Source organism: Vidua macroura, chromosome Z (genome assembly GCF_024509145.1).
Source record: "Vidua macroura isolate BioBank_ID:100142 chromosome Z, ASM2450914v1, whole genome shotgun sequence".
In the NCBI taxonomy this organism is placed as follows: Eukaryota; Metazoa; Chordata; class Aves; order Passeriformes; family Viduidae; genus Vidua; species Vidua macroura.
The window spans coordinates 13676289-13691360 of NC_071611.1; positions in this window are offsets into that span (position 1 = coordinate 13676289).

Below are 15072 nucleotides of genomic sequence, written 5' to 3' on the forward strand. Positions count from 1 at the left end.
CCCGCTCAGCCCGCTCTGGCTCGGTGCCCGCCGCTGCGGGGTTCTCTGGTTGGTCGCTGTTGCGGGTGTCACCGCCACGGCAGCCGCCCCTATTGGCCGGCAGGCCGTGGATCCTCTCACCCCGCCCCTCTATAAAGCCCTATCCCGCCGGCAGTCAGACGCCATTTTCTCCCATGCGAGTGCCGGGAGCGGTCGCGCCTTTCCATCGAACCGCGCCACGTGACCAATAAACCGTTCCTGCCAAGCACGGAGTAAATGGACAAATTCCTTCCTCTTTGCCGGGTCCCTAGCGCACGGTAACAGCGGTTGGCCAGCCCACGCACCCGAGACACGGAGCCGTGTCCGGGAACCCGCGGCAGCAAACCCCGGCAGCACGTGGAAGCTACGCCACAGCCGGGCTCCCAAGAGCCGCGTGCGGCCGGGGAGAGCAAAAACCCACGCCGCAATTGGCGCCCAACGTGGGGCCGAGGCCAGCGCTGAGCTGATTGCGTGGACGGAGGTTCACCGCGGAGCTCCAGGAACAGCGCCGGGAGCCGCCGCCGCCGGCCAGGGGCCGCGCTGCTGCCAAGGGGGGAGCGCCGCTGCCAAGCCAGAGCGGGCAGCGATCCGCGCCAGACCACAGCTCCGTGCCGGACGGAAACCGAGAGCAGGGGCTCTCCAAAGTACGTCAGTGAAGTCTCCGTCGCCCACGAGGGACCAGACAGTGTGTCCCGCGTGGGACAGGAAGTGCAAACTTTCGCAGCCAGGAGGGCAGAAGAAAGAACACTTCCCGGGACTCCCGGACCCTGGTAGCAGCTTTTCTTTGCAGAGACTTCAGTCTGGTAAGTATTAGTCGTGGAAACGTGTCCAGCTAATACGGGGAGGGCTGGCCGTGTTCCCGAGGTTGGGACGTGCAGCGCGCAACACGAACGGCAGCCGCTGGAGTCGCCTGCGTTTTTTTGCTTTTTTTTTCTCTTTTTTACTGCCCCAGGGGTGAGGTGGTTTGGGTGGAAGAAGCATGGGGACCGTGCTATCTGCCCAACAAAAGGAATTTTATTCCCAAGTTAAAGAAATCCTTTTGGTGAAGGGCCCCTACCCAAAAAATTTAGTTAAGAAATTTGTCCGGTGGTTGTTCTTTGCTTTCCCCCGTCTGTCTACCGAGGACGCGCGCAAAACAGAATTTTGGGAGCAAGTGGGAAAAAGGCTAGCAGAGGGGATCGGTAGGGATCCCTCTATAGATGACTGCTTCCCTAAATTCCATTTGTTGATCACAGATGTAGTAAAATCAGACCCCGCGCGAAACTCGGTTGGGGAAAGGAAAGAACCATCCGGAAAATCTGTTACTCCCTCTGAATCTGTTTCCCCATCCCCTTCTCCTACCCCTTCTTCCCCTAACCCGGGTGGGCGAGGGGGAGCACCCCGTCAGTCTGAGATGCAGGGCAGCTCCACAAACGTGGACCGTGCGCCTGGCTCCCCCAAGCCACCCCGGCGTCCCCGCCTTAGCGAGATCGGTCGATTCGCTGAGGCCACGACCCTAAACCCCTTTTCCAATCCCTTGTTCCCAGTTGAAAATCCCAGTTTCGGCGCTACCCCGCGCAGTTCTGTTTCTTTAAACCCCTTTCTTTGTCCCCCTGAGGAGGCCGAGGCCACGTGGTCGATCTCTTTGTCTTCCCAAGATGGAGGGCGGCCACATGGCAGGGTCTCTTCTTCCCACAACCCCTTTCTGTTCTTTGTTCCCGGTGTCCCCGCCTTTAACCCAACCCCCACCTGCCTCCCTGTGGGCGTGGGCGCCGCCCCCTCTGGAGTTCAGGTTACTCCCTCACCCATTGTTCCCCCTCGAATGGGTGTTCCCTCCAGTCCTTTGCATGTCGTCCCTGCTGAGTCATCGACTCCGCCCTCCTCCACCGGGGAGAGCTCTGCCATCTCCACCCCGCTGCCTGAGGGAGGCAGCCCCCGTCCTGTTGCCCGTACCCTGTCCCCATCTTCCCATGGGTCCCGGAGATCCGGGCGGGAGGGAAGAGGGGGGAGGGAGGAGCGGGAACCCCTATCCCCATCTTCCCATGGGCCCCGGAGAGCCGGGCGGGAGGGAAGAGGAGAGGGGGGGGGACGGGAACCCCTACCTCCAAGTTCCCATGGGCCCCAGACGTCTGGGCGGGAGGGAAAAGGAGAAGGGGGGGAATCGGAGCCCCTGCCTCCACATTCCAATGGATCCCGGAGACCCGGGAGGGAGGGAAGCAGGGGGATGTGGGTTTCTGAGCATTTTCCAGGTTCCGTGGAATGGGTCGAGCCGACAGATGAGAGGCATGTAGAGGGATCGGAGGTTCAGGACAAGTTTGTCCTGGAAGCGGCATCCATGAACACTGCTGCCTTGGATGCCGTGCCTCCAAAGAACGCTGGTCCGAAGCAGCCTCCAGCAAGACGCCAGTGCTTCCACTGCAATCAGAGAGGACATTTTGTGGTTCAATGTCCGTTTCTGGGCAGGGCACCCCCAGGGACAGTGGGAGGGGGGAGAGGGGGGGAGGGAGATCCCATTCTCCCAAAAAACTGAAGGAACAACGCGCACCTGCCTCGCGTGAAGATAAAAGTAAGGCAGGCCACAGCACCTTAAGGGGAGCTGTGAGTTATCAAGTAACTGTGCAGGTGGTAGTTCAGAACATCAGGGTGCCTTTGAGCGTGGCAGATGACCCCACCAATCGGGGGGTTGCATCAAACCGCAGGCGACGCAAAAGAAAAAGGACCCTACAATCTCCTTAAAAAAAAAAAAAAAAAAAATGTTTTTCCCCAAAGCCCCAGTCTGTGTGTGTCCCAAATCCCCATGTTTGTAATAAAGTTGTCCCAGTTTCCCTATCCCTAAACACCCTGAGAAGAACCAGCCCCAGCACCATCTCCAGGCCCTCTCCACCTGCATAGCAGTCACCGCAGTTGCAGCAGCAGAAGAAGCTGGGAGAAGAGGCCACCGCTTGAGAGACTGAATCAACACCACTGCTTTTTATATTTTATTAAGCGGGGAGATGTTGCATCCCGGAGTTTGGGTTTAGATTAGGGTTTTTAATTTATGTTAAAATAAGTCAAGTTCTGTAATCCCGCGTTTCCCCCGCGTTGTTCCCCCCCGCGGTTTCTGCCCCCATGTTGCCTGCTGCCGGCTCTTACCCCTGTGCCGCTCCTGTAACCACCCTGCCGTCCAGCCCCAGGAAACCCCGTGCTGGCCACACGATCCCGCTCAGCCCGCTCTGGCTCGGTGCCCGCCCCTGCGGGGTTCTCTGGTTGGTCGCTGTTGCGGGTGTCACCGCCACGGCAGCCGCCCCTATTGGCCGGCAGGCCGTGGATCCTCTCGCCCCGCCCCTCTATAAAGCCCTATCCCGCCGGCAGTCAGACGCCATTTTCTCCCATGCGAGTGCCGGGAGCGGTCGCGTCTTTCCATCGAACCGCGCCACGTGACCAATAAACCGTTCCTGCCAAGCACGGAGTAAATGGACAAATTCCTTCCTCTTTGCCGGGTCCCTAGCGCACGGTAACAGCGGTTGGCCAGCCCACGCACCCGAGACACGGAGCCGTGTCCGGGAACCCGCGGCAGCAAACCCCGGCAGCACGTGGAAGCTACGCCACAGCCGGGCTCCCAAGAGCCGCGTGCGGCCGGGGAGAGCAAAAACCCACGCCGCAGTGGTAGACACTTCCTCTGAGTTATTCCAGATAGGAATATTTCAGGTAGTGTGTTTTTATTGCTACTTCTTTTCAAATCACAACTTACTGGTGAAGTAGAGAAGCACAGTGCAGGAACCTAGAGGGGTGCACTTATGTCTTCCAGAGATTGATTATAAGTTAGATAGGTATTTAGTATTTAGCACACTCTGTTCTGCCAGGTTCACTGCAGAACTACAAGGTTAACTAACGACAGAGAAAATAGTTTGCTGCATTCATCTGAAGCATTGTAGTCCTGAGTTAACAAAAAAAAAAAAAAAAGGAATGTGTTCTGCTTGTCAGAGCACAAGTGCATCAGAATCCAAAAGCTGTTGGAAAACTAAAAGATAAAAAGTGCATGAGCATGGTTTTTTTAACTATTAATCTGATTCAAAAGAGAATTTTACTGAAGAAAAGTTTGCAAAATCAAAAAAATGTTGTGTCCTGAGGATTGACTGATCTGCAAGTCCTGGGTGTGTGCTCTGATCATGTTCCCCATAAGGAACACACTTTTTTTCCTGGTGAAACATGTAGGTTTAAGATTTTGCATCAAGAAACTGCACCAAAGGGTATGATTTTCACAATTTTTTGCAATACGGACAAGATCCCATCAAAATGCAAATCTATAAGCTAAACAAAGGGAAAATGAGTCACAAATATTGGAAATTTGGAGCTACAATATTAAGGACTATCAAACAACTTGTGTACCATATAACACATTTCTTGTAAAAGAATTAAGGTTAATTTTTAGCAAACATTAAAGCAGTCATTTATTCCCACTGAAATGTTGGGTAATTTGTGGAATGAAGGCAATGATGCACATTTATGATTTACACTACTTTTTGTGGAAATGCCTGACCATGTTTATTATGAGAGTCCCCAGTAGTGTAAACACTGTCACATTTGTAAGAAGTTTCATAGCTAAATTAGACCCATTTGTTATTTAACTAATTGTCATGTAATATAGCTTTCTTGCTTTCAGCTTTTCTGAAATGCTTGTCATGCACAATTTTACTGCAACACAGAAGTATTGCTGACTGTATTGCACTACACATTATATTTGCAGAAGTATGTATTTATTTGCATTCAAATACGTTGTTTAATTAAATGATATTTTAATGCTAAGGTTAATTAAGATTTCACTCTCATTAAATTCTGTCATAGTTCAATGATCAGAAGATCACTTGCCTTGAGAGCAAAGAAACCTTTTACAGCAAAAGCTCTCTTCCCTAATTGCATGTCCTGTGTTGTCACTGGAGGGCAGCAATATGCAACATAAAACTATTTTATCCCTCAGGATTGGCTCGTGCTGCAAAAGCTAAGACTCAAACCCCCCATTTTAGAAACACATCCAGTCCAGACGTGGGTTTGTATAGCAGAACATTTGTCCTATTTTAGTTAAATCTAGTTCTGTTTTCAGTAAAACAGCCTTTCTGAGCAGTGTATTACTTGCTTGTGAAAACTCCCCCAAGGCTAAAACTTCACATTCAAGAATCTTACACCACCTTCCCACCCTCCCTCCCACCCCCACTACACTGGGCTTTTGCTATAGATTGCTTTGGCTGTTGTCTTGTTGGAGTCTGTGCAGATGCTTCTGTGACTATGGGTTATAGTGGCCTGGGGTCCCAGGGGTCGGTCCGGCCCCCCGGGCAGCTGCTGCAGTGGGTGTCCCGGATAGCACTGTGCTGATGAGGTGCAGCCTGTCTGGGCCCTCGGCTAGCTCCCAGCTGCAGGCAACTTTAGCAAGCAACTCTGGAGTGATTTCAGCTCTAGTGAGTTCTGCTCTTACTGATTTCAGCTCGTTGCTTCCTATGTGCCTCGGCAGACGCAGGGATTGAGAGAGGAGAAGCCTGTATGGAGTTCCGCAGCAGTGTCTTTATTTGCAGCTCCTGCAAAGGTTTCCAGTGACAGATCTGCTGAATTGGACAGAGATGGGGTTTATGTAGGATTCTTGGGTGTTAGGAATTGTCCAATGGCCAGGGTTGAGGAGAATACGACCTATAGCCTTACAGAGAGATAACAAGGGTCCGAGAGTGGAAGAGGGGCTGCTTTGGTCCTCTCATCATGACTCTGCATTTCTTATCTTAGGGAAGTGATTGCCATGGAGGCCTTGCAGGGCCTCTGCCTGCTACAATGGGTGCCAGCTGCTGCCTTGCAAAAATAGTTGGATGAATTTCATTCTTTGATTTCTTTCATTTGTCTTTTAGGTTACAATTATTATGAAAAAAAACACTGCTTAGGGAATTTTCTGTAGTGACAAGAATTTCATTACAGCTTTAAATGGAGGGAAAAAAAACCATTCTAGCTCCTCTGACTGATGTTTTACAGAATGAGGGATGTGTGCTGTGTTTTGTGTCCTAGACTAGCTTGTGGGCTTAAGAGATTATTTCTTTTAAGAATCTCTTTATATGTGTATTTTGCTAGCCTATGTTAATTTTGAGTAAGCAAATAATAAAAATGTAAGAAGTAGAAGACATTCACTTTGCGACTATCCTGATTAGAGTTCTTGGTAGTGTAGAGGCATGCATTAATTGACAATGAACTCAATTCAACTAAAACCGCTGTAAATGTTAAGACTGGCTAGTCCCAAGGTATTTACTTATTCATTGCTCCATTTCATCGATGTAGAAATGTTAGTTCTTTACCCTGCTGATCAGCCTAGGGTAATGAACAAATGTTTGCAGTTGGAAACAAATAAGCTCCATGCTAGCCTTACTGTGTGCAATGGAAAATACTTACAAACATTAAAAAAAACCTTACTTATTAAGTGGTGAACCTCTGACCCTGGAACAAAGACACAGGATTTTTTGCCTTTACTGTGGAGGCTGTGGGCTGAGGTGAGAACTAGCCTACCACTGCTCCCACAGCCCCTGCCAATAACATCTTGGCTAACTACCTGTGGCTGTGGAGAACTTGATGTCCCTCTGGGATCCTTGAATTAAAAATTTCCACATGCTGTATAAACTAATAGATAAGGTTACCTGTAAGGTCCCAACCCGGCAAGGTGCTGGCTGGTGCTGGCCAGTGCTAGTGGGCTAAGGTGAGCTAAGGATCCTGGGGGCTGGAGAGAGAGGGTGAAGCAGGACCCTGGCTCTGGGGGCTCACCCTAAGTTCCCCCTCAGCAGAGGGGCTGCAGAGTGGAAGTGGGAGGGTGGAGCCACAGGGCTATGCCCCCAGATAGTATAAAACATTGTCCCCTGGCTTGAGTAGTGTGGTGAAGTGGTGGGTGCTGATAACTACTGCTGGGAATAAGCCCCAGATTGTATTTCTTTGAGCCAATCCTCTCCCCTGTTGTGTATAGAGGGCCTTTCCGTGGGAGAAGAGAAAGCAACATTGCTCTGCTGCAGACCACTGAGGCTGTGGTGAGTGTGGAGAAAAACAGTGTAATGAATGAAATAATTTCATAATTAATGAAAGGGAATAGACTCAGAGGCTGGGGGAGAGATGGGAACAAAAACCACAAAGCAGGTGAGTGGAGGCCTAGAGAGAGTGCTGTTTATATGGACCACCTGCAACAGCACATATTTTTGAGAGGATGTCAGGGCTGTAGACTCCAAGCATGTTCTTCTACAGTACTAGGTGAATTGCATAAAGAAAGATACTATTTTGTGCTCAGCCAGCCTGTCTGTGGCATGTGTCCTTGCCACATGTTGGTGTTGATGCTGCCTTGAGCTCCTGCATACCCTGTGGGGGAGCAGGGCACAGGCCTTCTATGGGACTCTGCTGTACAATTTTATATATATTCCCACTGGTTTATGTAAGTTTTGGCTTTTTTTTTACAGCAGAGAATTTCAAGATTGTTTCATGTCCACTGTCTGGAAGAGGCCCAGATCTGACATAATCTGTTTCTCTGAAGGACATGTTGGTGGCTGCAGCTGCTGGGGACGAGGAGCTGAGGCATTCAGGCTTAAGTACCCAATGGACCTCTCCAGTCACCCTGGGCAGCAAATACTGAAACACCATACAAACTTGTGTAAAGCTTGACTGTGTAAAAGTAGGATCTAATCCCAAATTAGAGAGTAACTGAGTAGAAGTTGCATTACAGACCTGTTGGACCCCATGAAGAGTTTGTAAGATGGTGGGTGCTGAAGATACTGTGAAGGGATGGTGTTTCCAGAGACAAAATGGGTTGTGAATTGTTACTTTTCCTTTCCCTAAACTTAAACCATGAGAAAAAACCGATTTTTTTTTTTTAAGTCTCATAGAAATCTTTGATTTCTGGGTTTTTTTTCCTGTGGTTTTTGGGGGGAGTTGAGTGAGCTAACATTATTTTGAAGCAAGTCCAGGTGTATCTCTTTTGGAGATTTGATGTCAAATGGCATATATACATATGTGTGTGTGTGTTCGTGCATGTCTGTTAATATATATACACACACCCGCATACACATTTTTCCAAAACGAGTTGCTTATGAGGTTTCAAAAGCCATGTTTCTATGATTGTTTTTGTGTTGCTTCAGTGACTCTGGAGCATTTATCCATGTAATAGCACAGTCTTCTGCTTCACTGGTTATATAGAACTCATGCCTCAATAACTTTGTTTGATAGGATTCAGATGAAATGCTGCTTAGTATATTTGTGTTTAAAAGCTTATTTTTAGCAAATAAGAAAAGCAGGCATTTAAAAAGACATAATCAGGTTGACTTAATAGGCTAATTAGGTTCAAGCATATATATTAAAATAGATGGCTGAACCACTTCTTTTTAATTGATGTAAATGTTGCTTTTTATTGTGGTACAATTGAAATGTGGACCATTGCCAAACATAGCTTTTGTAAATGAAGAGATCTTCATCCCTGTATAAAAAAAATACCCTAAATGGCAGTGTATTTGAGGAATTGATTATGAAAGTTGTTTTAGGAAGACAAATATCCATTTGACTTTTACAGAATATTCACAAGTAAACAGTTACTACAGGGCATTGTGGTGCTAATTTCAATTAGCCTGCAAGACTAGGCTTAACCCTTGTGTTACCAGTACTCCAAAATTATTAAACTGACAGAGTAGAATTGGCTGTCCTAGCAGATAAGTGAGACTCTATCAGATAAAACTTAATCAAGGAGCAGGAGATACAGAAGGGTAGTCCCCATATTTCAACTAACTCAATGGTCATATTCCAATCACTTTCTTGCAGGTTCTTCCAGTTCAGCAGTTATTTTCAGTGTGTTCCAGTGACAGATAAAGGTTGATCTGGAACAATTAAAAACGTAGTTTTTTGAATCTGAGAGTCTTACCAGCTGTATCTTCCCATATGTCACTGAAATTCCATGTCAAACTCTGGTGTTAGTAATTCCTCAAGTATGGCAAAGCAGAAGGGTTGTCTTGCAAGTGAGTTTCATACATAATAAGATAATAGCTTAAATTCCAAACCTAGAATTCAGTTCAGACTTGAAACAATTGATTGCACCTAGGGAAAGAGTGATATGACAGGTAATAGTTGGACTTGAGTGCTGGACTCAGTAGGATCTATTAGATAATGTCTAAAAGATTGTTAAGTCTACTTGGCTTATCCCCTCAAAACTTAGTAAATAAGAGACTAAGAATGCCTGGAAGGGTTTTTTCCTAACAAGCAAATGACTATCAGTTAGAGAACTTATTGGGAGAAACATGACAAATTGTGGTTATTACACTGTCTCCAGAGTACTCTCCAGAGTCTATAAGATGTAGCTGTTTGCCAAAAATGGCTAAAAATCTAGACTGGTGATGATTTGCTTCATCCTTTTTTAACTAGCAGGAAATGTGCTACTCAGTGGATATGGAATTGACTGGATGGCCACACTCAGAGAACTGCAATCAATGGCTCAAGGGGAGACCAGTGACCAGGGATGACTGGTGTCCTCAGGGGTTGGTATTGGGACCAATGCTATTTAACAGCTTTGTCGGCAACATGGACAGTGGGATGGAGTGCACCCAAACAACACCAAGCTGTGTGGTGTGGTTGACCCACTGGAAGGAAAGGATGCTATCCAGAGGGACTGAAAGAGGTTTGAGAGATGGGTTTGTGTGAACCTTAGGAAAAGTGTAAGGTCCTGCACTAGGGTCAAGAAAATCCCAAGCACAAAAACAGGCTGGGAAGAGAATCAGTTTAGAGTAGTCTTGATGGAAATGCCTTAGGGGTGCTGGTGGATGAGAGGCTGGACATGACCTAGCATCCCAGAAAATCAGTTATATCCCAGGCTGTATCCAAAGCAGTGTGACCATTGGGGCAAGGTAAGGAATTCTGTTCCTCTGCTCTCCTCTGGTGAGACCCCACCTGCAGTGCTGCATCCAGCTCTAAGGTGCCCATCACAGGAAGGACATCGAGAAAGTCCAGAGGAAAGCCATGAAGATGATCAGAGAGCTCAAGCACCTCTCCTGTGAAGCTGGGCTGAAAGAGTTTTGACCGTTCAGTCAGGAAAACAAAAAGCTCCAGGTAGATCTTATAGCAGCCTTTCAATATCTAAAGAGGGGTTACAAGAGAGCTGGAGATGGACTTTTTTACAAGGGCTTGTAATCATAGGACAAGGGGGAACGGCTTCAAACAGCAAGTGAGTTGACTTAGATCAGATAAAGGAGTTTTTTACAATGTGGTGCTGAGACACTATTTCAGGTTGTCCAGAGAATTTGTGGGTGACCTGGAAGTGTTCAAGGCCAGGCTGGATGGAATTTTGGCCCACCCGGCCTAGTGGAAGGTTCCCTGTCCATGGAAGAGGGGTTGGAAGTAGACGAACTTTAAGATCCTTCCAACCGGAACCATTCTATGATTCTATGAAATACTGACATCAGATGTTTGCTATTCCTTTTTTCCACGGTAATCTTGGACCCGCTGTTTCAAGGACTTTTCCATTCATGATTCAGGAACATCTCCACAAGACACACATGTATGCTTGAGCTATGGAAATTAATCTTTTGGCTATGTAACATGAGTAGGTACACTTTAAACACTTGGAAAAGAGAACTTCCTGTTTGGTCACTTAACTCTGCAGACAAATTATTCTTCCTTATTTGATCTCATGAATTTTTTTTTTTTTTTTTTTTTTTTTTTTTTTTGAATACATGCAAAAGGTAAAGCTCTTCTAACACTTTGAAGATCGTTGCAAGACAACTTTGACTGGAATGCTGAAAGTCTAACTTCATTTATAATTTGTTTTTATCTGATCACCTTTTTCAGTGTGTTCCCCCTCTCACACCCCTACCTTCCCCCCACTATTTACAGTTTCAGTATGAAACTACACTGGTTAATAGTGAAGTATAGAACAGGAAAAGGAACCACTGCCTGTATTGCAAAACTCTGTTTATTTTGAGAAAGCCTTAGGCTGTGTGCCTCCATCCAAGCTGTTTTTCCTGCTGTCTGGGTAAATCAGGTATTGGTGAAGCTGGGTCCATATCAGTCAAGCTCACCAAACAGCTGCTTAAGCTAAGAGTTTCTTAATTAAACTTTATTTTCTTCAATGAGAGGCAGCTGAATACCCAGCAGTGAGGAGGCAGAAGCATGTGGGTTGTGGGGCTGGTCTCTACTATATATTGGAAACATCTAAAATGTATAATGGTGGAGTATAAGATCTAAAATAAATTGCCTGAAATAAATTACTCTGAAAAGTAAGCCCTCCTCATGGTGAGCACCATTTGTCTAGATGAAAACATGGTTTTTAAGCCTTGCTTAGAGTGCAAGTATATGTTGTGAGCCACTTCAACTGCTGGAGCAATGGTCTGGGTGTTGTAGTTTGATTTGGTTAGTCTTTTTTCTTCCATTGTTTCAGGTGATCAAGGGAACCTGACAGGGCCAAAGAGCCTGTAATACTCATTGTTCACAAATCAGCCTTAGAGTCATCTTGCACAAGAAGAAATTCTTACATTTTATTGCTTATGTTGTTGACATAAGTGGCTAGAGATATGTTGTTACTTGAATCACTAGTGTGTTACCTAGAAAACATGGGCATGTTGACACCTGAAATTCCTGTAGCTGACCCCTGCTTCTGGGGTAAGAATAAAACATTTTTTGAAAAATTGTTGCAGAAGATAGAACAACCAAGTGTAGGCTTAATCTTTTCATCCTAGATATTATAGCTCTGTGTGGCACTCAGTTCTCTTTTGGTTTTACAGGAAGATATTGCAAGATGCGTAGTATTATCTCTGATACATAAGTGTATTTTTTCATAAGAGTCCCACGTCAATAAGTACAGAATGCCAAGTTGCTATCTGAAGGGATTTGGAAGGATGTCAAGGAAAGCTATAACTTTCAAAGAATTAAAATAAAAATCTTAGTGTGAGCTTGGACAAAAGAAGACTTCTCTGGTTTCCAACTATTTTTTTCTTCAAATCTCTATACTTGTATCAAAAAAGAAAATGTAACTTTATGATTGTTTTCTTATATTCTGCAGAATGTATGTTGTGAAGTGGCTAGTACTGTTAAACAAACCACCTGATACAAATGGATGATTTCACTTTTTTTAAATGGCTTTTTCAGGGGAATGGTTGAGTAATTTCTGATAATACATTGAAATAAATTTAATATAGCCTTAAGCAGAGAGAAGCATGAAAAAGTAATCCTTAACTAGTAAAATTTGCTGTAATTTTAAGCCAGCGATAGAACTATAATAAGCATAATGCAGTCTTCCTTTTTCTTGCAACACAAAAAAATTAGACCTGAAGTGAAATTTGTTGAAGGAGAGGAGTATGTATCAGAGTCATTACTTCTATACATGATGAAAAATATATAAAATCATACCTGTGTGTGATCTGTTACTGCATCAATATCCAACATGGAAAATTCAAAATTAATTTTACAAAATTATTTGATAGTTTTCTGTGATTCTTTTTTTGATTAAAATTGATGTGGATGCAGGAAGGAAGGAAGGAAGGAAGGAAGGAAGGAAGGAAGGAAGGAAGGAAGGAAGGAAGGAAGGAAGGAAGGAAGGAAGGAAGGAAGGAAGGAAGGAAGGAAGGAAGGAAGGAAGGAAAGACTGATCTGTGTATTGATTTTTGAGGGGTACCTAAAGTCATGTAGTCCTTTTTCTTTCATCTTCCCTTTTCTCTTCCCCTTCCCTGTGTAATTTCCCAGACAGAACCTTTCCAATAGAGATGAAGCGTGTTTTTCACTTGTAGAACAGCAACACCCTAACTCTCTGAGACAGAACCAGTCACCAGGAAACAGAACAAGATCAACTGGATTGTCTGTCATCCCAAGAGAGAGAAGACAGTAAGGCAGAAGGTCAAAAAAAAGAGTGAATGGAGACAATAGATAAGAGGGTCTGTATGTGGAAGGACAGTCAATGGATGATGAGGATGGATGAATACCCAACTCCACTGGAGGTATTATCGTGTCTGAATGATCTATGCCTCCTATCACAATCACTTCCTCAACAACAAAAAAAAGATAGGATGTAGTTGTAGGTGATTGCCTTAAAATTGGAATGGAGTCCAATGCTCCATTGCTCTGTGAACCTTGGGCAAGGGTAAAGGACATCACCAGAAGGCTTCCTGGTAAGGCCCTTGGACTACTGCCCATTGCTAGTCTGCCATGGGGGTAGGAATGAAGCTGCAATTCCTAGGTTTTGAGTGATCAAAACAGCCTTCAGGGCATTCAGATTATTGGGATGGAATGATTACATTCATGGACAATGGAAGGGCTGTGAATGTGACCTATCTGGGTTTATGTAAAGCCTTTGACATGGTTCCCCACAACATCCCTCTCTCTAGATTGGAGAGATGATTTGATGTGTGGAGTCTTTGGTGGATGAGGAGTTAGTTAAATTGAGTTGGTTCCCCAGAAGGTAGTGGTCAATGGCCCTGTGTCCTTATTAACATCAGTGACAAGGGGTGTCCCTCAGATGTGCATATTGGAAACAGTACCGTTTGATGATTTAAACAATGACATAGAGAAAGGGAGCAAGTGTACCTCCAGAAAGTTTGCAAATGACATCATTGACACTCCTGATGGGTGGGAAACCATCCAGAAGGCCATGGTCAAGTTGAAGGAGTGGGACCATGGGAATCACATGAGATTCAACAAGGCCAAGAGCAAGGTGCTGCATCTGGGTTGGGGCAACCCCCAGTTCCATCACAGGCTGTGGGATGAACAGATTCTTCTGAGGACTTGGGGGTGCAGGTGGATGAGAGGTTGGACATGACCCAGCAATGAGCACTTGCAACCTGGAAAGCCAACTGTGTCCTGGGCTGCATCCAAAGCAGCGTGGCCAGTAGGGAGAGGGAGGGGATTCTGACCCTCTGCTCTACTCTGGTGAGGCTACACCTGGAACACTGGGTCCAGCCCTGAGGTCTACAGCACGGGAAGGACATGGACCTGTTGGAGCAAATACAGAGGAGGGCTATGAATTCTAGTAATAGCACAACATATCCAATCAAATGCTTAAAGCCATAATCTCAGGAAGACCTTAAGATAAAGGGTATTTAAAATAAGGAAATTCACCAGAAAAATGTAATGTTTCATGCCTACTGTACTGTGTCTATTTGAGATAGAGGGTTTCTTTTTGTTTGCTTTTGGGTGTGGGTTGGGGTTTTTTATATTTAAATATATATATATATATATTGTTTTTTAAATAGCAGGCTGTATGATGTTGTTTTGAATTTATAACTGAAATACTGTTGCAAACACACTCATGTTTTGGCTGTTGCTGAGTATTTCTTGCCCAGCATCACAGTTTTCCCTTTTTCTTGCTTTCTTCCCTCACCTTCCCTTCTCAGGGACTAGGCTGGACCCAGGCAGGAAGCCGGCAGGAAAGCTGACCCCAAAATGACCAAAGGGATGGTTTAGGCCATTGTTGTAGGTTGGGTTGATTTAGTTAGGGGTTTCATTAATGTTAGTTAGATTTATTCCTTGTACTTGCCTATTTTTCCCCTCACAGTGGTTTGCTCCAAGTTGTTTACAGCGAAAGTTCCTGCCACTCAGATCCACAGTTACCTGTCAATCTTCTCACCTCTCCCTGTTTTCTCCTTATTTGGTTCTGTCAGTCAGGGGTTGTCACTCCCTGTTGGGGCGTCAATCTTGTAACCACCCCCAGCTTCTTTACGAAAGTTCTGTATCAATCACCCCACCTTAGCCCTTCTATTCATCCCAGGACACTGTACCCGCCTCTGTTATGTTATCATTGGTTGTTATAGTTGATGTAATTTCTTTATCGTTTGTCGCCATTGGGCGAGCCAGGTTTCCACCCCTGTCTGCCCACCTCCTACTTAATCTGCTGCAACCCTTTGTTCTCCGGCATTTTGCACTGCATCGTTCTGAGAGCATTTTATTCCGACCACTCATGGGAAAATAAAAGTTCTTAGGGCTCGCAAGCAAAGTGTCCTTCTCTTGTCCCTTTGTCTCCTCTCAGCGTGTGAAGCTACCAAAGCTGCATTACCCACGCCGCAGCGCTCAGCATTACCAGGGAGGCAGACGCCGTACCCCTGGAGTGCCCGCTCACACGTGGCGGCCACC